This window comes from Rhipicephalus microplus, chromosome 3, assembly GCF_043290135.1.
Source record: "Rhipicephalus microplus isolate Deutch F79 chromosome 3, USDA_Rmic, whole genome shotgun sequence".
NCBI lineage: Eukaryota > Metazoa > Arthropoda > Arachnida > Ixodida > Ixodidae > Rhipicephalus > Rhipicephalus microplus.
Genome location: NC_134702.1, coordinates 124,555,510 through 124,579,534, shown reverse-complemented (window position 1 = coordinate 124,579,534; position 24,025 = coordinate 124,555,510). Strand labels below are relative to the sequence as shown.

General features: G+C 45.9%; 1 long non-coding RNA gene across 3 annotated transcripts in view; it reads left to right on the top strand.

The window, feature by feature from the left end:
- LOC142803910 (uncharacterized) overlaps positions 1-18,515 on the top strand; it is a 51,349-nt gene extending 32,834 nt beyond the window's left edge. Inside the window, exons 3-5 of one of the 3 annotated variants that reach the window (XR_012894364.1) lie at positions 9,919-10,260; positions 12,510-12,647; positions 13,135-18,515. This is a non-coding gene — a long non-coding RNA (uncharacterized LOC142803910). Of the gene's footprint in view, positions 1-9,918; positions 10,261-12,509 lie in introns of all 3 variants that reach the window. The other 2 variants (XR_012894363.1, XR_012894365.1) reach the window with 2 other exon arrangements.
- Positions 18,516-24,025: the final 5,510 nt, after the last annotated feature.

Here is a 24,025-nt window from a genome sequence, read left to right as displayed (position 1 = left end):
TCATTATAGGCAAAACAACTAGTTTGTGAAATTTGCGATTTTTTTTTCTCGTAAAGTTTGACAGCTTGAGAGGTCTAAAATATTTTTTCCTCTAAACATGCCTTTTGTGCATTAAGTATTCACTCCTCAGATATTCATTCAAAGTGCAGTATTGATATAGGAAAATTCAGATGTAACACATTTCGGCTAAATTATTTGAGGCGTACATAGTCGAAAAATGTTAATAATATTACTGAGCTTCAAACACTTTATGCAAGCCCTTCACTTAACTTGTAGACCAAATTTGGCACGGAAGAAGAGATACTTATGAAATAATTTTTTCACAAACATCCAGACGAGACTCCGGGAAGTTCAGGAGGTAGCCACGTGACTAAAAAATTATTTGTCTGTGTAATATTCTAGCAGTTACCTTTCTTAATGCAGTAAAATCAGCGTGATTTTTTTTTCGAATACATTTGATGTGGTCGCCAAATTGGCTTTGACGTCTGACGTGGAACGATCTAATAGCCAATTCTTCCATTACATAATCGTGTAAATGTGAGGCCAGTTCAAGAACACTAGTATCATTCGCATTTTAATACGTAACTGTACAGTACTTAATTTTACATGTTACCTGCACTGAATACCTTCTCAATGCGCATACCGTCAAGTATGCTCAGTGGAATTGTGCTTTTGTGCAATACAGATAAAATTAGTATATATTGTCGTGTGCCGTACTGTTTTCTTTTTAATAAACTAATCGAATGAGTACCATGGTAGATCTGCAGAAATACACATGCAGCTGTGTTGATGCATACTTAAGCATAGAACTTGACATTCACTTAAGATTGGTCGGTGCATGCAGCTAATGGAACATTATCAACTTGGAGCAGCACCTTTTTATTTGCCTGCACGAGCAAGCTGAAAGGGTAAAGTAAGGTTCATATCTACGGCACGAAAGATATAATGATTCTGCCACAGCGCGCTTTTTGTGGCGTTTATTGCTCAGCATACCTTTTCTAGCATTTCTCACTGTAGTGGAGCCCGATGCCACTGAATATGCTTGCTATGCACTCAGTTTATACTTACACATAAGAAAGCAGTTAGTTATGCAGGGTGCATACTGTATGTTGCACTCTTTGTGAAATTTCGGCCATTGTTCCTTGTGTATTTATTTTAGGTTTCCGGGATTGAATTTCTTGTACAGAAAAAACAACTTCGCCCCACTTCTGTCGAAGGCACCTACCATCTCAGCAGCTGAAGATGATTGTGCAAGCAGCAGTGACGAGCTGTGGTTTTGCAGTCAGAAGTATATCATCACTGACATTACATTAATACAACCCCAATTACACTACCTTGTCGAATTTTTTCTTTTTTTAATGTCGAAATTTATTTTGCGAGATATAATAGGTTGTAAATGTGACTCTAGAAACTCGCTTACTCTTTCTACGTGTTTTTTCTATTGTAAAGGTGTCAATCAATGCCATACCTCTCAGTCCATTGCCCGACTAGCGCAAATGTTTTTGAAAGTTGTGGAAATTTATTGTATTGAAAACAATGAATTTCTAGTATATAGAGAAAAAACTTGGTCACGTGAGATATTTCGAAATTTCACAGAATGCCATCAGAGTCCTGTTTGTCAGATTCGCAATTTTTCTATAATAAAGGCAGATGTGTAAATATGGGCTCAATTGTTTTTTGCTTCGGCGTTATGTTCGGTTGAACCTTATGCTACAGGTTACTGCATGCACTACTGTGTTGTGTGTGGGTGTGTGTAAGTGCCTGCCGGGTCCTACTCTGTAGTTTTTGGCCCAGTCTACCTACACATATATACACTAGTCTTATGCAGCTCAATCAAGACCACGGCACCTTATTTTATCAGCTGCATGCATGCAGGCATAAGTGCAGTGGCTGACACCAGTATCTTCCTTCTTCCCTGTCAGCCGCAGAGAAGATTCATATATGCTTCTCCCTCAGGACACTTTAAGCTGTGATATGTGATGAAATGAAGTGCTATGACGGCTCTCCTCAGCACACAAGAGTAAGCGTCACCTCCTGTGTCTCTGTTTTTGTTGTCCCGTTAATTGCGCTTCATTTGATCAAGTATGCTTATCCATATAACTGCCATCGTTTTGAGGGGGTTTTTAGTGTTACACCTCACTGACATGGCTGTAGCTTCATCCAACACCCATAGTTTAGGGGTGTTCATAAACAGCTATTGAAGTAGGGTGTAACGTTTCTTCACAACCTACGGTTTCAGTGTTTCTAAACACCCTACTGTTTAGGGTGTTCCTAGACACCCTAAAAGGGTGTTGCCCATGGGACAAAAAATACACCCTTATGGGTGTAAAATTTTTATAGTGATGCATGCAGGCGTGACGCGACAAAACGAACGCCGGCGTGCACGTGCGCCGTGTCACGTTGAAGTGTATTGGCGTCTTAACTGTGGCACGTAGTCATGTTGTCACATCACATGCATCTCTCATCATTATCATGTTTGCACCAGTCACATACTTTCGTCATTCATTGACGTCACGTAATACCAAATTTGGCGCATGTGAAGCTAGCGAAACCGCCGTGAGCGCATCATGAGTGTGACATGTAGCCATGTTTTTACATGACACGCATGTCGTGATTATCATGTTTGGAAGTGTGATCTACAGATGTCGTTGGTTCGCATCACGTAATACCGAATTTCATACTTGTGATTCTAGCGAAATGGTCGCGAGCGCATCATGAGCGTGGAATGTAGTCATGTTGTTACATGATATGCATCTCATGATTACCATGTTTGCATCAGTTACATACCTTCGTCATCCATTCACGTACCGTAACACGAAATTCTGTATATGTGACGCTAGCGAAATGGCCGCTAGCGCATCATGAGCATAGCATGTAGTGAAGTTGGTACATTAAACGCATGTCATAATTTTCATGTTAGGGTATGTCGCTTTTGTTTGCCATGCAATCATGTCTTACCATACCAGTTTTGCAACATGTCATGATAAAACCACCGCAAGAGGAGCAAGACCATGAGATGTAAATTATGGCAATAATGAAATACATATCATTTTCGTATTACGACTGGTCAAATTTGCTCGTCATACTATGATGGTTTGCCATACCAAGTTTGGTATCGATAGCACTATCTAAACGGCCAGGAGAGCTAAAAGTCGTATGCGGCCAGATAGATCAAAGTCGCCGAAGTTCGCTATGAACTGCTTCGCATTTAAAAAACTGCCATATGGCATTCATGTCTCACGTGTGACGACACTTAATGGGCTCGTTCGCTTTCGCTGGGTGCTCGATGCACTCTAAAGGCTTTTGCACACCGGCGATTAGCAGCGGTCGCGCGACCATTTGTGACTAGTCGCGAACGGTCGCAAACGGTCGCAAAGCGACTGCTTTGGCTAGTCGCTTCCTGACGGATTTTTCAGTGGTGCGACTGCGGTCGCAAAGCTGGTGCAACCAATATGCGGTGCTGTTGTTTGTTTGTTCATTGCGCTGGCGAGAACGAATAAAAACAATACTGCGGTGCGCTCGGTTTGCCCCGCTCACTCAGCTGGTGGCGATCAGCTGATCGGCGCTTTTTGTTTAGCCGTTCTTGTTTCTTGTTTAGCCGTATTGTATGCAAACGTGATATAGGGTAACATTTTGTCCCAATTCTTATGTTGGACATCCACGTACATCGACAGCATGTCTCAATCGTCTTGATGAGGCGCTCCGTTAGTCCATTCATTTGCCGGTGGTACGCACTGGTCTTACGGCGAGTCGTTCCACTAAGCATCAGGACGTGGTCTAAAAGAGCTGCCGTAAATGGTGTTCCGCGGTCTGTTATCACGATAGTCGGGGCACCGTGGCGTAGCACAATATTTTCTTCGAAAAATTTCGCCACTTCTGCTGCGGTGCTCTTTTGGATAGCTTTCGTTCCGGCATACCTGGTTAGGTAGTCTGTTGCGACTATAACCCAGCGATTCCCTGCAGTAGAATTAAGAAGGGGTCCCAAAATATCCATTCCTATCTGGCCGAACGGTTGTACTATAACCCAGCGATTTCCTGCAGTAGAAATAGGAAGGGGTCCCAAAATATCCATTCCTATCTGGTCGAACGGTGTACGTGGAACCTGAACTGGTTGCAGCTGACCAGCGGGTCTCTTTGGAGGTGACTTGCGTCGCTGGCAATCGAGAAAAGTGTGAATGTGGTGCTTGACGGCTGTTGTGAGTCGTGGCCAGTAGTATCCCTGATGTACTCTTGCCAATGTGCGAGTGTAGCCTAAATGGCCAGACGTCGGCTCGTTGTGACATGCTTGAAGCACTGCAGTACGAAGGGGTGCAGGAATAACGAGCAAATAGGGAGCTCCGATGGATGAAAAGTTTCTTTTGTAGAGGACGCCATTACGTAAGCAAAACGACAATAATGCCCTTGCAGAGACTCTGGGTGCCCTCAAAGAATGTCTGTCAACGTGATTAAACAAATAAAGCAATTCAGGGTCGCCTCGTTGTTGTTGGGCAATCGTGGACGCGTCGAGAACATCAAGGAAGGCTATATCTTCGTCGTCAGAAAGAGAGGCGGAATATACTGGTGATCGAGACAGGCAGTCGGCATCCATATGGCGTTTCCCGGACTTGTGTATGACCGTCATATCGAACTCTTGTAACTTCAGACTCCACCGCGCTAATCGGCTGGTTGAGTCTCTTAAATTAGTCAACCAACAGAGTGAATGATGGTCACAAATAACTTTGAAGCCATACAAATACAGGCGAAATTTCATAACTGCCCAGACCACAGCGAGGCATTCGTTCTCAGTTGAATAATTGGCCTCAGCGTGTGTTAGCGTCCTGCTTGCGTAGGCGATCACTCGTTCCGTGTCTTCTTGCCACTGCACAAGCACAGCTCCGAGGCCTTCATTGCTTGCGTCAGTGTGAAGCATTGTTTGATCTTGTTCGTCGAAGTAGGCAAGCACTGGAGGTGTTTGAAGACGTTGGTGGAGGTCATTAAATGCTACTTGCTGTTCGTCGTTCCACTCAAAGGTGGCGTTGTCTCTAGTGAGGCGAGTTAACGGCGACGCAATCCTCGCGAAGTCGGCGATAAACCGGCGATAGTAGGCGTATAGGCCCAGAAAGTGCCTGAAAGCCTTCTTATCGGACGGTACTGGGAACTGTGCCGCGGCCGCAAGTTTTTGGGATCAGGCCGAACGCCGGTGCAGCTGACAACATGACCAAAAAACAGCAGTTCTTCAAAACAAAAGTGGCAGTTCTCTGGTTTCAATGTGATGCCCGCGGAGCGTATGGCTCCTAAAACAACTTCTAGCCTTTGAGATGCTTGTCAAAAGTTGGGGAAAACACTATGACATCGTCTAGATAAACTAAACAGGTCTTTCATTTTAATCCTGAAAGTACAGTGTCCATGAGCCTTTGAAAAGTAGCGGGCGCTGAGCACAGACCGAAGGGCAGAACTTTAAATTCACATAAACCATCCGGCGTCGCAAAAGCGGTTTTTTCTTGATATCTTGGGTATACCTCAATCTGCCAATATCCGCTTCTGAGGTCCATTGAAGAAAAGTAGCGAGCGTTTCGAAGCCTATCGAGGGAGTCATCAATACGTGGAAGCGGATACACATCTTTCTTAGTCACTTGATTCAGCTTCCTGTAGTCCTCGCAAAATCACAGGGTATCGTCCTTTTTCTTAACTACAACTACAGGTGATGCCCACGGGCTCTGTGATGGCTGATATACATCGTTTTCAAGCATTTTAGCGAATTGTTGATGTATCACTTCCCGTTCCTTTGGAGCCACACGATAAGGATTCTGGTGTATAGGCCTTGCTAGGTCATGAGTAATTATTCGATGCTTTGTTAGCGGCATTCGACCGACCCGTGATGTCGATGAAAAGCAGTCCTGGAATTCAGCTAGCAGCTCAAGAAGTCTCGTTCGCTCGTCCCTTGACAACGTAGTACCAATGTCAAAATTAGATACTGATTCTTCTTGAGGGGCTTCGTCTAGTGCTGATAAACTGCCTTGAATTTCTGCAGTATCGTCAAAGTAAGCGACGGCTGTACCCTTCAGGAGGTGTCGGCGCTCAGCACTGAAGTTCAGCACTGAAGTTCAGCACTGAAGTTCAGCACTGAAGCTCAGCACTGAAGCTCAGCACCCGCAGTGACAGTGACAAGACCTCTAGCAGCTGAAATACCATGGCTAGAAATCAGCGAGCTTATTTGGTCGGCAATACCGTCGCCGTCAAACGGCTCATCCCCTGCCACCGAAACAAGCGTACACAATTGTGGCGGGATGACCACATCGTCATCTGTCAAACGTAAAGGCTCTGAACGAGACGTATGTCTCGGCTCTGAATAATCGACTAAAGCAGGGCTGTTGCTGCGAAACGTAATGACACTGTCAGGGACGTTGATGATGCCGCCATGTTTTCTCAAGAAGTCCATTCCTATTATCAGGTCTTTACAGCATGAAGCTAGAACGACGAACGTAGCCACGAAAAAAGAGCCACCGATGTCGAGCCTTGCTGTGCACATTCTGACAGGCAGCAGTAGTTGTCCACCTGCCGTCCTTAAGTGAGGTCCCGTCCACGCTGTCTTTACTTTCTTGAGGCGTACGGCAAGGTCATCACTAATCATAGAAAAGTCGGCCCCGATGTCGACTAAAGCTCTGACTTGCTGTCCGTTCACAAGAACGGTAAGGCCTGGGGTCACAGTTTCGTCGTTATTGCGTCTTGTCGGCTTTCCAGCGTCCTGAGGTGGGAGTAATGGAGGCTTTTTCTCTTCGTCTTGAGAGCCTGCAACCTTACCCCCTGAGGTCGCCGCCTTCCGTTTCCCCGGTGTGGGCTGGGTGACCTCGCTCCTCTGGTGTCGGCAAACGTGCAGCGCTTCAACGAAGGTGACTGGGCAGGAGAAGGAGAGCGTGGTCGATGTCGGAAGCCTCGGCTCGTAATCAGTTATAATCTCATCATCATTGTTACGGCGGCCGTCGAAGGGGGGTCGAGGCACCAGAAGTCCTTGAGAACCGACATCACCATGGGGGGCTACGTAGTCGTTGGCATGTCGACGGTCAAACCGTGGCCTGAGAGGGCGAAACAGATCGGCGCGTTGCCAGCAATAGCGGGCTATGTGGCTCACACCTCCACAGTTGAAACAGAGTGGACACCTGTAGATAGTGTGCCAGGTGTCTGTTCGGCAAAGCTGTGGATGCCGTGACGACTCCTCACGTGACGAAGGCCATGGCAGGCCAGAAGACGACTGGTCGTATGGGGCCTGGATGGATGGGCGCCACGATGTCTCCCCCTGTGGTGCTGACCAAGGAACGGTTGCAGGTGTCGGGTAGTATGAAGGCGAAGCGGGTGAAGAGCTTCGAAGGGCGGCAGCATACGTCATGGGACGTTGCTCAGGGGCAGGATCAGCTGTCGAAAATGCTTGGCGGATTTCGTCGCGGACGACTTGAGCGACAGATGCCGTGGGTGTATCCACTACCGGAGTCCGGAACCTTTGCAGTTATTCACGAACAATCTCTCTAATCATGTCACGCAAGGACCTATGATTGTCAAACGTCACCACGGCGTCCTAAATTTGGGGGCTGCTGCACAAGCGGTCACATTGTCTGCAGCGTTGGTGAAGTGCCCGCTCGATAGCCAACGCTTTTTTGATGAAGTTCTCTAGAGTGCTTGGCGGGTTGCGCAGAAGTCCAGCGAACAGCTGCTCTTTCACGCCGTGCATGAGGTAGCGTAACTTCCTATCTTCGGTTATCTGCGGCTCAGCCCTCCGAAATAAACGTGTCATGTCTTCGGTAAACATGGCGATCATTTCATTGGGTTTTTGGACCCTTAGCTCTAGTAGTTGATGGGCGCGTCACATCTGTCGACATTGGCAAAAGTTTCAGCCTGTTCACATCACATGGACGTGGTCTGTCTATGTGAACAGGCTGCCTTCTCTGTTCTCGTACCAAGTATGAGCGCTGTCATCAAGATAGAAGTTGGCCCGGCCGAGCTTTTCCTGAGCAGACCACTGGTTGATCTTCGCAACACGGTCATAGTGATCTAACCAGTCTTCTACATCTTCGTGTGCACCACCACCAAAGCGTTCAGGCTCCAGCGATTGAAAAAAACGTTATCTAGGATGGAGCGGGAGGACTGGTGCCGAGAAGTACCGGCTGGGGGCTGGTGTTAGCCATTTCTAGAGGTCTTGTAGAGAGCTCCTGCGAGGGGTTGAAGTCTGGAGGAAAACCTCGTAGCCGACGACTGAACCGATGGACAGGGGTGGCAATAGGCACGTCCGGGCTGGATGAACGGCTCCCACTAGGATTGTGAAGCATCGGGCAGCGTCGCGGCCCAGCCCCTCGACCAGAAGAAAAGATGACAGCAGCTTACAGCAGCGAAAAGAGCGTGTTCTGGATCAGCTGTACAGCTTGTGTGTTTGTTTTTAGCCTCTAATCCATGGCTCATACCTACTCTGGGGAATTGGTCAAGAGAACATATAGTCTCATATGGATGATAACTGCATTATTGCTTACAACGAAAAAAAGGGGGGGGGGGGAGGGAGTTGTATAGTGAAGACAGTATGTTAAAAAAAGAAAGAAACCAAAGATTTAGATAGTGAGAAAAAAGAATCAACAAGAAAGTAGACACTAACAGCTATTGCTTGATTTTGGGAGCCGACCAGATAGCTGGTTAAACTGGATTAATTTGGTATGTCACGGATTTATCCAGATTTAGAAATTACTTTTCGACCCGGTTTTTTTTAGTACCTTTTAACGTGGGCTTTATGTTGAAAAACGTTTAGAGTCTTGAATAAATTTACACACCGCATCGAATGCATCTCTGTGGCAATTTCCCAAAACAGAGGCACCAAAATTCAGGACATTTTCTGTGGTTAAATTTAAACCTAGATTCGCAAATGAAATACCTAAAAGTCCTTTCCTATTTATAGCATAGTTCCGACATGAGCCAAAATAATGTTCAACAGTTTTACATTCTTCGCAAAACGGACAAAGAGGAAAAAGTGTCAGACCAGCTCTGTGTAAATAAAAATTTAATGGGGGGACACGGCACCGGAATCTGGAGATTGTAATTTCAAGTTTTTTTGACGGACTCCACTGGGCTTTCCATGGAAATTTGAGGTGTTGATAATCTGTCTATTGTGTGAAATTTTCTAAACTATCTGTAAAAATAGCGAATTTCCTATATCTAACTCCTGATAAGTATTCTAACTCGGGAAGTGCTGAAATTACTGGTCCATCGAGTGATGCTCGCGCCAAAGCATCTGCCAATTCATTTAATTGTAATCTGCAGTGACCTGGAACCCACACTAATTTGAGGAGTTTTAAAAGTGGCGGTGCTAATGTGTGGAATGCTCCTAGGGCACGAGATTGTTCGGAGGTTGTCAGAGCTGCACACACCGAAAGACGCATGCTTCGTTGTCGTCCCGAAAACTGCCTTACCCACTTGCTGGAATCTACAAAACATTCCTATCATCGTTCTTTTTCATATATACATGTGTCAATATGTATAATTTTGATATTTTATACGACAATCTTGGAATATCATTCTGTAACCAGGGTCTGCAGAGAAAAGAGCATGGAGATAGGTGTTCATCGAGGGCAAGATGTAGCAACAATGTAGGTCTCGCGAAAATAATCTTGAGACTACCAAGTATCTCGCAAGTAATGCAAATTACCATATCAAACTGTGAAACTACCAAAACTGCCCCGGAAAAACTCTATCTTTCCAGCTTTATCTGTTTACTTTAGTAAACAGGAAGTCATTTTAATGCAGTAATTTGTGTTACAGGGAAGGCACAAATAATGGTAGCGTTTACTGATTTCACAGTTACTTTCAGCGCACATCTTGTTGCCGACGCATGTGCTGTATCACTCAATTAACAAACCAGGTGATGATTACTAACTGTACCGCTCTTTTTCCGGCCCTAACAAACAGGTGGATACACTGGTGTTGCTCTACGTCCCCGAAATTGCTGTTCCTGGATTAACACGACCGTCCGAACAGCCAGGACCAGCAGGAACCAGTGGCTTAGTAACACCCTGACCCAATCCGCACAATGTACTGACGCCTCTCCAACCTGATTATGAATGCTCATCGTGTGCCTGCCGAACACTGGGATAACAGATACGAGACAAACTCCACAAAAGTGTGGACCCGTGCAATGACTTCTATAGGTTCGTTTGCAACTCTTTCAGAGGCACCAACAAATTTACAAACGTGAGAACGACTGCTGGTGTTCTTTATCTAAATAATACCTTAAAGAAGGATAAGAAAATGGTAAGTACGTAATATAAAACCTATTCTTTCGCCGAAGCATCACCCGCGCGAAATCGGTGACATGGTGGCTTCTTTGTTACTCATTTACCAAAAATTACATATTGATGTGTCCCCAAATTACTGGACAGGAGTAATAGATGTCTTGCAATTTGTTACAATTCGCACAGATTATGCATTTTGACGTGACGTCATGGAGGTCAAGAACGCAGCCATGAAACTGTAAAAGTCAAATGCCTTTATTTAAAAACGAAATCAGGAGGTCAAATCTAAAAAAAATACAATGATAGGAGTGACTGCATACTCAACTGGACGAGGATAATGTGCTCTACAGATCCAATGCGTACTCTTTCTCTACTGGTCACGCTCAAGTCCTATTTGTCGTCGTCGAATTCATTAAAGTGTACTTGATGCCCTTCTCTCATTCTCTGTCTAGATTAATCAGTATATATCGCGCTGATTAAAACGTCTCATCTATTTCAAACAGTATATGCATTCAAAAGCAGCTTGCTCTGCACGGTAGATATTATGTTTAATGGTTTTCAAAAGGTCAGTACGCCTTTTGAGAGCTTCTTCTGCAATCCCGATCAGAAATATTATCATCCTGGTGGTCCAAAAACTACATGAAGATGAAGAAAATGTTATCTTTTTTTTATTCCGTCTCTTTTTGGACTGCTACCGACCAGAGCTGGTAATATTATACGTATGACGTGCTATACATAAAGCCGACAAACTGCGGCCGTCTGAGGTTCTTTACATGGACGTACATAGTGCAGTACATGGACCTTTAGCATTGCACCTCCAATATCAGTTTTCTTTGAATAATCACGAGCTAGGATGGAGCAAAGACATTATATTGACTGATTCATCTAACAGCGGCTATTCGTGAAATCAGCAGTAGATATTTTTTCTCAAATAAAACTCTTTGAACAGTTGCTACTCGAATCCTATTCGAACGTTTCTCCGTTCGGAAAAAGGCTGTGCTCGCATACCCGATTACTCATTCGGAGCCATCTTGCCATTGCAAGAGCACAGCACATAAGCTGACATTTCTGACGTCGGTGTGAGCAAGCGTATTTGTGAGAATGTCCAAAGAGTGGCGGAATTGTAGCCATTGACGGAGCTCGCTGAACGCTTTTCGCTGTTCGTCATCCCATAGGAATGTGACGTCTTCTCTGACGAAGCGTGTCAAATAGGAAGCAATGTATGAGAAGTTCTAATGGGAGCGTCGGTAGTATGATGCGCAGTCCTAAAGTTTGTCTTACCGCCATTCTGTCAGATCGCATTCTAAAAATTCCAATGCCACTTATCAGTTGGAGGCCACACGGCACACCCTCACTGCTGACAGGACACCCCAAGAATAAATTTTCTTTCAGCAGAATGTACATCTTTTGATACTGCGTGCGATCACTGTACCTTTTTGTGAAATTTAGCAGAGGATAGAATGACGTCGTTCAAATGCGTTAGGCAGGTGTGCCACATTTAGCATGGTAGTGTGGTGTCAATTTGGCACTGAAATGTTGCTGCTGCTTAGCACAAGCCGCAATGAAGTACTGTAACTTTGTAAAGGCCAAACCAGAGGAACCGTAGTAGCTGCTCATGCTCCTCAGGTCATTGTCCTCTGTCTTGCTGCAGACTTCTAGGCGTGACAAGATAACTGTTAACTTGAAAGAGAACCCTTGATTTCAGTTTCAAAGCTGTTTGATGAATACTCAGAAAACCATATGGGAAGGGTATGTTTAACAGGAAGCACCGGGAAGAGAAACTGAAGAATCATTGGGTAGTCGTGCAATAAATATAAAAAGCAGGTTCGTATGTAGCCGCAGCTCACGCTGGCGATGAAGGAAACGAACAATAAAATACTTTGGGAATACCATCTATGACAACACTAAAAAAAGTTCAAAACTAAACTAAGAAACGTTAAAAATACTAAAAGGTAAATATGAAAGATAGTCAGTAACAGAAGGTTCATACCTTCCTGTCGAATTCTTCTGCCTCAAATATTGGCAATTCAAAAGAAGAGTGCATCTGTGGTGAAAATATCATATTCGTTGGAAATTGTTTGAATTTTCGTTACCGTGCCTGCAGAGGAGTGTGGTGGTTGGCAATAACTTGTCTTCCGACATATATAAGAGGACCAAGACATTGCAAATCCATTTACCAAGCGTTTGAGGTTTCTCAATAAAGAATCAGAGTTGGAGTATGCAGCTTCAATAGCGCCTCATATGATGATCTTTCATATTTCATTACAGGCTCAACATACCGTTAACTTCTTCACTCAACTACGCCTGATCGTTCCTTACATACCCGACTTCAATCAACTTTCGTGGCAGAAAGCAGCTGGAATGTACCATGCGTGATTGAATTTCGCATCGGTTTACGAACCAGAGGTGAGTGCGAATACTCCATTATATTGAATACCAAATACTTCTCGAACAAGCCGATGAACAGGCAAAATTCTAGATCAGAACATTATCTTCCTGAAGTACATGTTCGTGTAGTTGAAACAAAGTTCTGAAGAATTTATTGTGGGGATGCATTCGAGTCAAACCACCGTGGTAGCCTAGTGGCGATGGTTTTTGCTTGCTGACCCGAAATCCATGTTTTCAGTTTCTACCCTGTGAGTCACGCATAAATTAAACGACCGGCGAGTTCGTGCGGCAGACAAGGTTTTTCTGCTCCTCTGAGTTCCTAGTTCTTTTCAATTTTGTGCGCTCATGTGCACCTACTTCTTTATTTTATTCATAGCCTTGTATCGCCCCTTGCGTGCAGCCCTCCTTAGGGCTGAGAGGTTCAGAATTTGTTCCTCCATCCCCAATTTACTCCCCCTCCCCCATTTTTTCCTGTTTTTTCACCCTATGGCACTGCATCGTGCAGTCTCACGTCACCACCAGTAACGGCTGACGACCTCCCAGAGGACTTCCCTTCGGGATATTCACTCAACAAGGCCGAGCAAAGCAAGACCTGTGTCCTGTTGCTGAAAACTGCCGCACAGGTCCTACACACCGGAACGACTGGCCAATTAAGCCCGCTGTGCCAATCATCAACCTCTACCATACAATCTCGAGGGAGAAGACTCAAGGCAACTGCGCACCTCCTTGTCGTATTATACGAAAAGGCCAAACGTAAAGCCAAACTAAAGCCCAGAATATGTCGGGCGAAACACCGGAAAATCGGCCGGCCACGAGACATCAGATGGCCGCCGTCACCATGACAGCCTCCCTTTCCGTCTAGCGAAACCAGTCCGAGCCGCCGGAAACCGCCAGCGCTGAGATGGAGGGCCAAACAAAACGGGCTGAGTAGAGTTACTGTATATGCTACCTTTGAAAAAACGAGCTGACGCACGTTTTTTCATTATTACATACCAAAAACGTCAACATAAAATCAAGGCTTCCAGGCGTGATGAGAGCAACTGAGTTTTTCTTGTACTGTCATAAAAATAGAGAAGAAAGCGAAAAGAATAAATAAAGCAATGCTGGTACTCTGAAGCATGAGCGCTGCACCTACGTGGGTGGTGAGTGGCTTTCCCGCAAGATATTTGAACCCAAGGTGGCGTACCTTGGCGCAACCCTGCTACCTAAAGTACAGTATATCTAAAGGTAGCATATACAGCAACTCTAGAGAAGACCACCAGCGGCCCCCCTTGCCACAAGAGAATAACAAGACCAGTACGACCAGCCGAGGCTCCTCCTCCCCCGCGACTGACTCTTCGTCACCCACTTCGTCATCCTCGTCATGGTCACATGACACACCACCCTCCTTGCCATTTCTTCCTCCATTCTCGCCAAATACCTCGGGGCATGGGAGCACGCCTGGCAGCAGCAAGAAACAAGTTCCTCTCGCCCCTTCTGCCCCTTAGGTCAAGGTAAGCCAGATGGGCGTGGCGCCCTCTCTCCGACTCTCTCTCAAGGGGAAAGGAAGTAACCTATCCGCTCCCGGTCACGCCCCCCTTAAGCGGGTCAGCTGGGCCGCGCCAAGCAAACAAAGAGAGCACTTCTAAAAACAATGCACCGTCTGCTCCGGTCCCTGTTACATCAGGTGCCGACACAATACGAGAGGGGGCTCATACCAGCTTCGCGTTCTCCACACCACACCTGGCGGCGTCACACTCTGCGCCCCACTAGACCCCTCTGTTCCAAAATCGGGCACCAATCAGAAGGGAAAACAACAACCACAACGCCACACAAACGTGGACTTTCCTACGAAGGCCCCACAAGTGGTAACAAATATAAATAGGCAGTTATAGTATACCGTTAGCTTGTTAGTGGAAGTTAAGGGAAACACGTTACCGTGCAGCAAACGTTCGTTGCGGACAACGTCATATAGTTAAGTGGAATAGACCCTTTTCATAAATACGCCACCTGACGATGAGCTTTTCGTCAGTTTCGCTTCGCAAAAGAGCGTGCGATAGCTAGCACCATCATGAGGGCATGGAAAGCTAGCCGTCAAATACGTGAGTACTGTGATTGATTGATTGAAAACTTTATTGGACCATTTACTATGTGCTCACGCTTGTTAGCTTCAGCACCATGAAAAAAAAAGAAACTCGGGTGACCTCAAACTGGTCAGCTTGTTACTGCAGGGCAGGGAATGGCGATGGTGCGCAAGGCAGCATACCACAGGTTCAGCCTGGCTCTGATAAGTGGGTCTTCAAGTATCCAGTTGGTAGTTCCTTCCATGTCTTGCTGTAGCTGAGGCAGGGTACGTTGGACTTTTTTCATAAAAGCAGCTTGGCTTGGTTCGTGAACGGGGCATTTCCAGAGGATATACTCTGTCGTTGCTGGCTTGTGGCAGTAGTCTCAGTTGGGGTCGGCGTACTTTGTCTGGTGTATCTTGTGAAGGACCGAGATTGTCGTGAAACTTTGTGTTTGCAATCTTCTGAGTGTGACCTCGTAGAGGTGGGTGAATCTTGGGGGCGGGGCATCGTGTTTTGTAGCTTCTTCTAACTTGGCCCCTAATCGCCGCCAGCGTTGAACTTTCGCTCGGTAGTTGCCTTCATGGGTCTCATCTTGCGTCATCGTTGCGGCCTGCTTCGAGCTCGCATCCCCGAGTCGTTCCTTGCTATAATGCTGCAAGGCTCGTTGATGAACTAGCTCGTCTCTAGGTATATTTGTGTGTCGAGGAATCCTATGAACTCGTACCCAGACTGATCGTACTTGAAGTTGGGTGGCATAGCGCAGGATGTGCCTGGCATACGCTGGTAGCTTTTTTCTAGTTAGGAGTGTTTGAAGCACTTGCTGCGAATCCGTGTGTAGCGACACCACGGACCCAAGCTAACGGGGGAGTTTCTACTCCCTCCCACGCCTAGCCGTGCGTGGCTTTGCCGTGTCCGGGGAAAAGGGGATCCTGGGGGTTGAGCCGACGCTGGGTGATTGGACCTTTAAGGCCCCCCGGCAGAGGCAACACACCCCTTTGGCCCCGGCTTCACGTAGACGGCACCCCTGGGCTGACCCACCCAGGGGAAATCGGCAGTCGCCTTCTCCTATCTCTCTCTGCCCACATCTTCGTCTTTATCTCTCCCTATCTATGTGTCCTGTCGTCTACTCTCTTCTGTTTACTTCCATTCTTCCTGGCGGCAAGGGTTAACCCTGTGCAAATAGCCTACCTTGGTCTAGGCGCATTGGGTTATGGCAATGTTGTACGGCTGACGTCTGCAAGCTTTCAGCACCTGCAAACTTGCAGCGTCCGCTTGTTGGGCTCCGTGGTGGGTGGCCGCCAACGCTGCTGAACAAAAATAAGACCGGCATGCATGGAGCATTCCCTCTTCTGTCTGATCGTACCAGCTTAAAGCGGGTACGCACCGATGATATTAACTTTTTTAACCAGCCAACAGAAACTTTTCCCCATTTCCACGTCATTCACTGTGAGAAAACTGGAAAGCAAGCCAGAACCGTCTCTCCTTTCCTGGTTTCTAGATGTCTTACCGAAACACTTGGCACAGGATACAAGGTAACCAAAATGGCTAGTGGAGACCTTCTCCTCGAAATCCGTGACAAAGAACAATTTAAAAAGCTAGACCGTCTTTCAGATTTCGGTGGCATACCAGTAACCATAACACCACATAGATCAATGAACACAACTCGCGGAGTGGTATCTGACATGGACTTACTTGACTTGACTGAGACTGAACTTTTGGAGGGGTGGAAGAGCCAAAATGTCACTAATGTACAGAGAATCATCATCAAAAGAGATAATAAGGAAACACCGACAAAACACTTAATACTCACATTTGCATCCAGTAAACTACCGGAATCTATTCAAACAGGGTACACAAAGACATCTATCAGGCCGTACATACCAAACCCTCGTCGTTGCTTCCAATGCCAGAGGTATGGCCATGGCTCTAAAACCTGTCCTGGTCGCCAGACTTGTGCACAATGTGGAGTCCTAGGCCACGTGTCTGAGAACTGCAAACAACCGCCACACTGTGTAAACTGCGAAGGAAACCATGCCGCATACTCACGCTCCTGCACATAATGGAAAAAAGAAAAAGAAATAATTACGTTGAAGGTGAAGGAGAACATTACATTTAAGGAAGCACGGCGAAGAGTCGCTCCATTCTATGGAGCTACATACGCTGATGCGGCGCGTCAGAGGGCACCGCCGCACCAGCCCTCGCCACTCCTTCGGCCCGCGCATACCGAGCCGGAGGTTGTGGCACCTGCCCCCAAGGCGGTTGTAGCCCAGGCTACACCGCCTACTCCCAAACAGAGACCGGAGACTCCAGAGTCCTCGGGTCTCAAGGCCTCACCTCACCAGGCGAGGTCCGAAATTCGAACTAGCAGCCCGCACGTGCGGGCATCCAGTGCCTCCGAGGAGGCAATGGATACGTCGGTACCCTTGGTGCCGAAAGAGCGGCATGGCTCCTTGGAGCGCGCCAAGAAAACAAAAAAGCCGATAACAGGGCCTGGTGACGGCCCTGTTAAGTGAACTCAAACTCCCTGTCTAAACAGCCACGCGCTTTTCGTACACACAGCACTATTTTACATTCACCATGAACACTCAAATTATACAATGGAACGTCAGGGGCCTTCTCAGAAACCTTGACGACATCCAAGAGCTCTTACACGAACACTCACCAAAAGTGCTGTGTGTACAAGAAACACACCTTAATTCAAAACACACAAACTTTCTTCGTAAATACGGTATTTTCTGAAAGGACCGTGTTGATGCTATGACATCATCCGGAGGTGTTGCCATCAAAGTGAATCAAGGAATTGCATGCACACACTTACAACTCCAAACATCCCATGAGGCAGTGGCTGTTCGAGCAGTTCTTTTTGATAAACTGATCACAATCTGCACTATCTACATTCCTCCTAGCTATCAGCTGCAAAAACGTGATTTACACTCTTTAATTGATGAACTTCCAGAGCCCTATGTTCTCCTTGGAGACTTTAATGCGCATAGCAGGCTATGGGGTGACTCTCGGTATGACGCGCGAGGTCGACTGATTGAACAGTTCCTTCTCTCCTTGTGCGCGTCTCCTAAATCGAAAAGAACCAACCTATTATAATCTCGCCAATAACACCTACTCCTCCATAGACCTAAGCATAGTATCTCCATCTCTTGTGCCTCTACTCTAGTGGAAAGTCGTCAGTAATCTGTACGGAAGTGACCACTTCCCCATAGTTTTGAGCACAAATACAGTAACTGAGTGTCCATCACGTGTTCCCAAGTGGCTCATAAACAGAGCCGACTGGGAACACTTTTATACCATCGCTCGTCTAGGTTGGAATGACATAAGTACTTTGAACATTGATGTTGCTGTCAACTACTTCACAGCATTTTTGATTGATGCTGCAACAAAATGCATCCCATAAACAAATGGACACCCTGGAAAACGGCGTGTGCCATGGTGGAACTCTGAATGCCGAAATGCGCGCAAACAGCAAAACAGAGCTTGGAGGCTGCTTCGGAACTCACCGACAGCCGAAAATCTTGACACATTCAAGAAAATAAAGTCTCAAGGCAGGAGAACGCGTCGGCAGGCCAGAAGAGAAAGCCGGCAGAAGTTTTTGTCAGGGATCAATTCATACACACAGGAAGCTAAAGTCTGGAACATGGTCGGTAGGATAGCAGGAAAACAAGTACTCACACTTCCACTCGTAAACACTCAGGGTGACACCTTGGAAGATCAGGCAAACTTCCTCGGTGCACACTTCGAACAGGTGTCCAGCTCATCCCACTATACTGACACTTTCCAAAAATACAGAACAAGAATAGAAAAGCAGAAACTCGAACACAAATGCACTAGATACAAGGCATATAATCAAGCGTTCAGTCTAGCTGAGCTGCGAATGTCTCTAAACTCCTGCAGTACTTCTGCCCCAGGTTCTGACCGTGTCGTTTATGAAATGTTAAAAAACCTACCGATCGAAACACGAAAAACCTTACTTTGTTTGTACAATGCTATCTGGTTTTCTGGCACTATCCCTAACTCCTGGAAAGAGGCTATTATAATTCCCATTTTGAAAGAGGGCAAGGACCCTTCTTTACCTTCGAGTTATAGGCCTATTGCACTCACATGCTGCTTGTGCAAAATCTTCGAAAAAATGATAAACTGCAGACTTGTACATTTCCTTGAAACAAACAATTTGCTCGACCCTTTTCAGTGCGGGTTTCGAGAAAGTAGATCCACCACAGACCACCTTGTTCGTATTGAGGCACAGATCAGGGACGCCTTCGTCCATAAACAATATTTTCTCTCTGTATTCCTCGATATCGAAAAGGCTTATGATACTACATGGCGTTTCGGAATTCTAAGAGACCTGTCCCACCTTGGCGTGCGCGGAGGAATGTTTCAGATAATCGAAAGTTACCTGTCAAACCGGACATTCCGTGTCCGAGTGGGCACGGTTCTTTCCCAAACATTCGTCCAGGAAACAGGCGTGCCACAAGGTGGTGTACTTAGCTGCACACTTTTTCTCATCAAGATGAATTCCTTGCACTTGTCCATCCCTCGCAATATGTTTTATTGTACATATGTCGACGACGTCCAGCTTGGCTTTAGATCTTGCAACCTAGTAATGTGTGAGCGACAGGTTCAGTTAGGTTTAAACAAGGTCTCCAAATGGGCAGAGGAAAACGGATTCCGACTGAACCCACAAAAGAGCACGTGTGTCTTGTTCTCCCGAAAGAGAGGCATGCACTCAGAACCTGACATTGAATTGAACGGTCAACGTCTGTCTGTCAATGCGGAGCATAAATTCTCAGGATTAATCTTGGACAACAAGTTGACCTTCGTACCGCACATCAAGTATCTAAAAACAAAATGTTTAAAAGCCATGAATGTTTTAAAAGTGTTGTCATGTACTACGTGGGGTAGTGACAGGCAATGTCTCATGAATCTGTATCGAAGCCTCATTCGCACCTGCTTAGATTATGGGGCCATTGTTTATCAGTCTGCAACACAAAGTGCTTTGAAGATGCTGGACCCCGTGCACCATTTGGGCATCCGCCTTTCTACGGGTGCTTTTCGCACCAGCCCCGTAGAAAGCCTTTATGTTGAGTCAAATGAGTGGTCGCTTCATCTGCAGAGAACTTACATGTCCTTTGTTTATTTCCTTAAGGTGAAAGCAGATAAGAAGCACCCCTCATACTCTACTAATAATGATTTGTCGAGCTCCATTCTGTTTCAAAACAGGCCTTCGATGAGGCAGCCCTTCTCAGTTCGCCTGAAAAGTCTAGCTGAGGAAACTGGAGTCTCACTTGAACATAGTTTAATGGCTCCTGTAGCATATCTGCCACCGTGGCAATGGCAGACTATAGACTGTGATGTGTCCTTTCTTGAAGTTACGAAACATGCGCCTATTGCCCATATCCGAACATACTTCCTGGAACTTCAACACAAATACACACGTCCTGAGTTCTTTACAGATGCCTCCAAGTCCAACTCCTCTGTGTCCTACGCTGTTGTCGGCCCATCCTTCTCGGATGCTGGCCCTCTACATCCAGGCACAAGGATCTTTACAGCGGAAGCTTACGCGATACTTGTGGCAGCTAAACACATCAAACAATTACACATACAAAAAGCAGTAATTTATACAGACTCCCTCAGTGTGGTAACGGCTCTGCACAGTCTTAAAAAACAAAAAAACCCGGTCCTCATCTCACTTTACTCCATTTTGTGCACACTCTACACACTCAAACAACATGTTGTAGTGTGCTGGGTGCCAGGGCACAGTGAGATTCAAGGCAACGTGAGGGCGGATCAGCTCGCTGCATCCGCCCACAAAAGCACTGCCCCTACACCCATATCAATCCTGGCCCTCGATCTTAAGCCGACTCTCAAACGAAACCTCAGGGACTACTGGCAGAGCAAGTGGAATACACACACACAAAACAAACTACACATTATTAAGCCACACCTTGGTCATTGGCTGCCCGTATCGAAATCGCGTCATACAGAGGTAACACTAACGAGACTCAGGATAGGACACACATACACGACACACACACATCTGTTGTCTGGTGGCGATCCACCATTATGTGACAGATGTGGTGAACCCTTAACCGTCTTTCACATGTTAATTCAGTGTAAACACTTAAAAACTCTGAGAAAACAACATTTTCCTTTACTCTACCGACAACATATACCTTTACACCCTGCAATGTTTGTCGGTAGGGAACCGCTTTTTAGTCATAAATCATTGTTAGCGTTTTTAAAAGAAATTTATAGCTTTCATGTCATATACCCGGGCATACCGTAGCACGACCTCTCCAGAGAGGTTTTTGCTGCGGTGGCTACACAAGAAAGCACTTGCCTCACGGCCCTTGGACGCAAGGGTATGAACGAGTGAGGCACTTGTGCTAATGCCATACATATCCATCATCGTTCTTATTATCACCAACTTTTGTTATCTACTCACACCACACACACCTTTCACGGCATGGTCATGATTTTAATACTTGTATGTTCTTACCCGCCTTACGGCGAGGAATTTTATGGCCCTTATACAGCCGCTTATCACAATCATTGTCTATATTTTTAGTAAGATGAACTGGCGCTCTTTGGCCGTGAAATGGCCCTTGCGCCACGAAAAATCAAACATCATCATCATTGCTGCGAATCCGTGAAGATGTGAATAGCTTTTGGCGATGATTCTGTTTGATTGTAATGGGCTAGAGCTTCAAAAATACCATACCCTTCAGCTGCTTCGGGCAGTAAGCAGGGTTGAGTCATAAAGAATGAGAATGCTTTCCCTGTTTTCAGGTTGAGAAATGCCCCTGTGTTGGAGCCTTCTAGAGTGCATGATGCATCTGTGTAGATTATAACTTGTTCGTTAAGTATACTTTTAAGGTGTTCATTATGCCCCAGAGCGTAGTATGCCCTTCACTGATTGTCCGAGGCTTGGCTCATATGTTTTGGAAGCGGCCGATTTATCTTCCCATGGCGGAATGGTGGGTATAATTAGAGGCAGGTCTTGGTTGCTTAGACCTAGCTCATTTCGGATTCCTCTTCCAGGACAGATTAGCTGGACGCGCTCATTTTGAGCTCGCAGTGCAGGCTCTACATAGTCACGTAATTGAAGAAGTAGACCTGTTTCGTACAGGTCTTCGACTTTGGGTATTTCGGTAGCCTTGTGGCGATGCGAATGCATGTTTTGTTGATGCATTCAAGTTTTCAAGCTGGGTCGGCATCATTGGCAGGAAGGGTAGTCCATATAGCAGCCGTGAGTGGACGAGCGTTTGTGCAAGCCTTTTCATTTGACCTTCGGATAGGCTCCAGGTGCAATTTGTCAACTTTCGCAGCACTCTTGTTCTCTGTTTCGTAGTGCAAAGCGCTTTTTCTACCCATTGAATGGACTTTGCGTTTTGTTGATATATTATGCCTAGTACCTTAATGTGCTCTGTGCTCTGTATGCTTGTGTTGCATACAGTAAGTTGGATTTTAGCTCAAATAAATTGCTTCTTGCTGTGGTTTGTAGGTTTCAGAACAACTATAAATTCTGTCTTTTCCGGTGAAATCTGGAGAATTTGCCTGTCCAAAAAAGTGGTGATGACATCAATTGCCTTCTGCAGTTGCTGCTGTTGCGTAGAGATGTTTCGCGCGTTACACCAAATTGTAACGTCATCGGCATAGATTCCCGCCGAGATGGACTGCACTTCACTTAAAAGAAAGGCAAGTGGGCGCATTGTTATGTTAAACAGTGTTGGAGAGATAACGGCTCCCTGCAGAACTCTGATTTTGTTGGAGTATGATTGACTGGTGAAAGAGCCTATTTTTATAGAAAAAGTCCTGTCCACGACAAAATTCCAGACATATATATACAGCCTTCTATCAACAGGCCGTTCTGACAGCTCCCGTAGTATAGTATCATGAGGCATCGAATTGAAAGCGTTCTTTACGTCAATACCTACAATACTGCTCGGCCAATAAGGTGAGGGGTTCTTTAGTACGTCCTCGCATAGGCGCCGGAGTGTGTCTTGATTAGGCAGGTGGGGTCTAAAGCTAGTTTCTGTCCAGTGATAGTGCTCCCCATTTCCTAGCATCTATGTGAGGCGCTTGTTTACTATTCGCTCCATCACTTTTCCGATTACTGAAGGTAACGAAATTGGTTGAAGGTTACTTGCAGTCGTCGGAGGTTTGTTTGGATTAGGCATTGGTATAACATTTGAATGTTTCCACTCTTTAGGGAGATTGCCATCTTCCCATACTTGATTGATGATGCAAAGAAGAGAGGTTAGTTGGTTCTCTGTCAGTTGCTGCAATTGTTTGTAGGTAATCATATCAGGGCCCGAAGCTGTTTTACAATTTGACTCCTTTAGTGCTAATATAAGTTTCTTAATTGTGAAGGGAGCGTCCATTATGTCGTTGTTTTGTTTTTCCTCTGGCCACTTTGGATACTCTGGATGCCTTGCCGGTTGTAGAAAAAACATGTTGGCGCATGCATCAGCGGTTGCTGGTGCTGATGAATGGGAAGCCAAACAGTTTTTCAGCAGCTGTTCAGGTTTCGCCCAGGCCTTCCAACAATTTGACAATGTTCCATATAGCCTTTGATTATTTATCCGACCATGTAGCTGGTTGCAGCAATCCTGCCACTGTTGCCTACGTAGCTTGCGTGCATACTTTAATGCTTGCCTCGTAAGAAGCTTAAGCTTCAGACGATTGCGAGCAGATTTTTTCGTTTTGTATGCATGTAAAGCAGCTATGCGTGCCTCCCACAAGTTAAAGAGGTGCCCATCGAGCGCAGGCTTTTGAGGAATCTTTTTGTAGGTTTTGCTTGCCTTCCTTGTCGCTTCTCATATATGTTTTGTAAATTCGTCATGGATGACTGTTTCAGGGCATTCATTCATATAAGACCGATACTTGTCCCAGTAAATTAAGGAACACTTTTTTGACATAGTAAGAATTTTGCCCCAGGTGATCACAGTTGGTAAGTGGTCGCTGCCAATATTTTCGGGCCATAAGTCCCAGTGCGTACCTTTTGGTAGGTGCCTAACCCACGTGAGGTCTGGCGATGTATTATCCTGATTCACGCCACCAATCCTTGGGAACTGGCCTAGCGTGTTGAGGAGGGTAAAACTGGCGTCTTCCAAAGCTTTTTTAAGTTGCTTCTCTCTGGGAGAATCTTGTGAGTATCCCCAGAAGTCGCGTTGTGCGTTAAGTACTCCCAGAATTGAGGTTGGACCTTTAGGGTCAATTTTACTGAGGGGTAGCACCACATTACTTGATTTGGGAGGGCTGTAGCAGTTCAATATTTCGTATGTCTTGCCCTCTATTTCTGTACGAGTCTGAATGCTTGAGAAGGAAATTGAAGAAAGG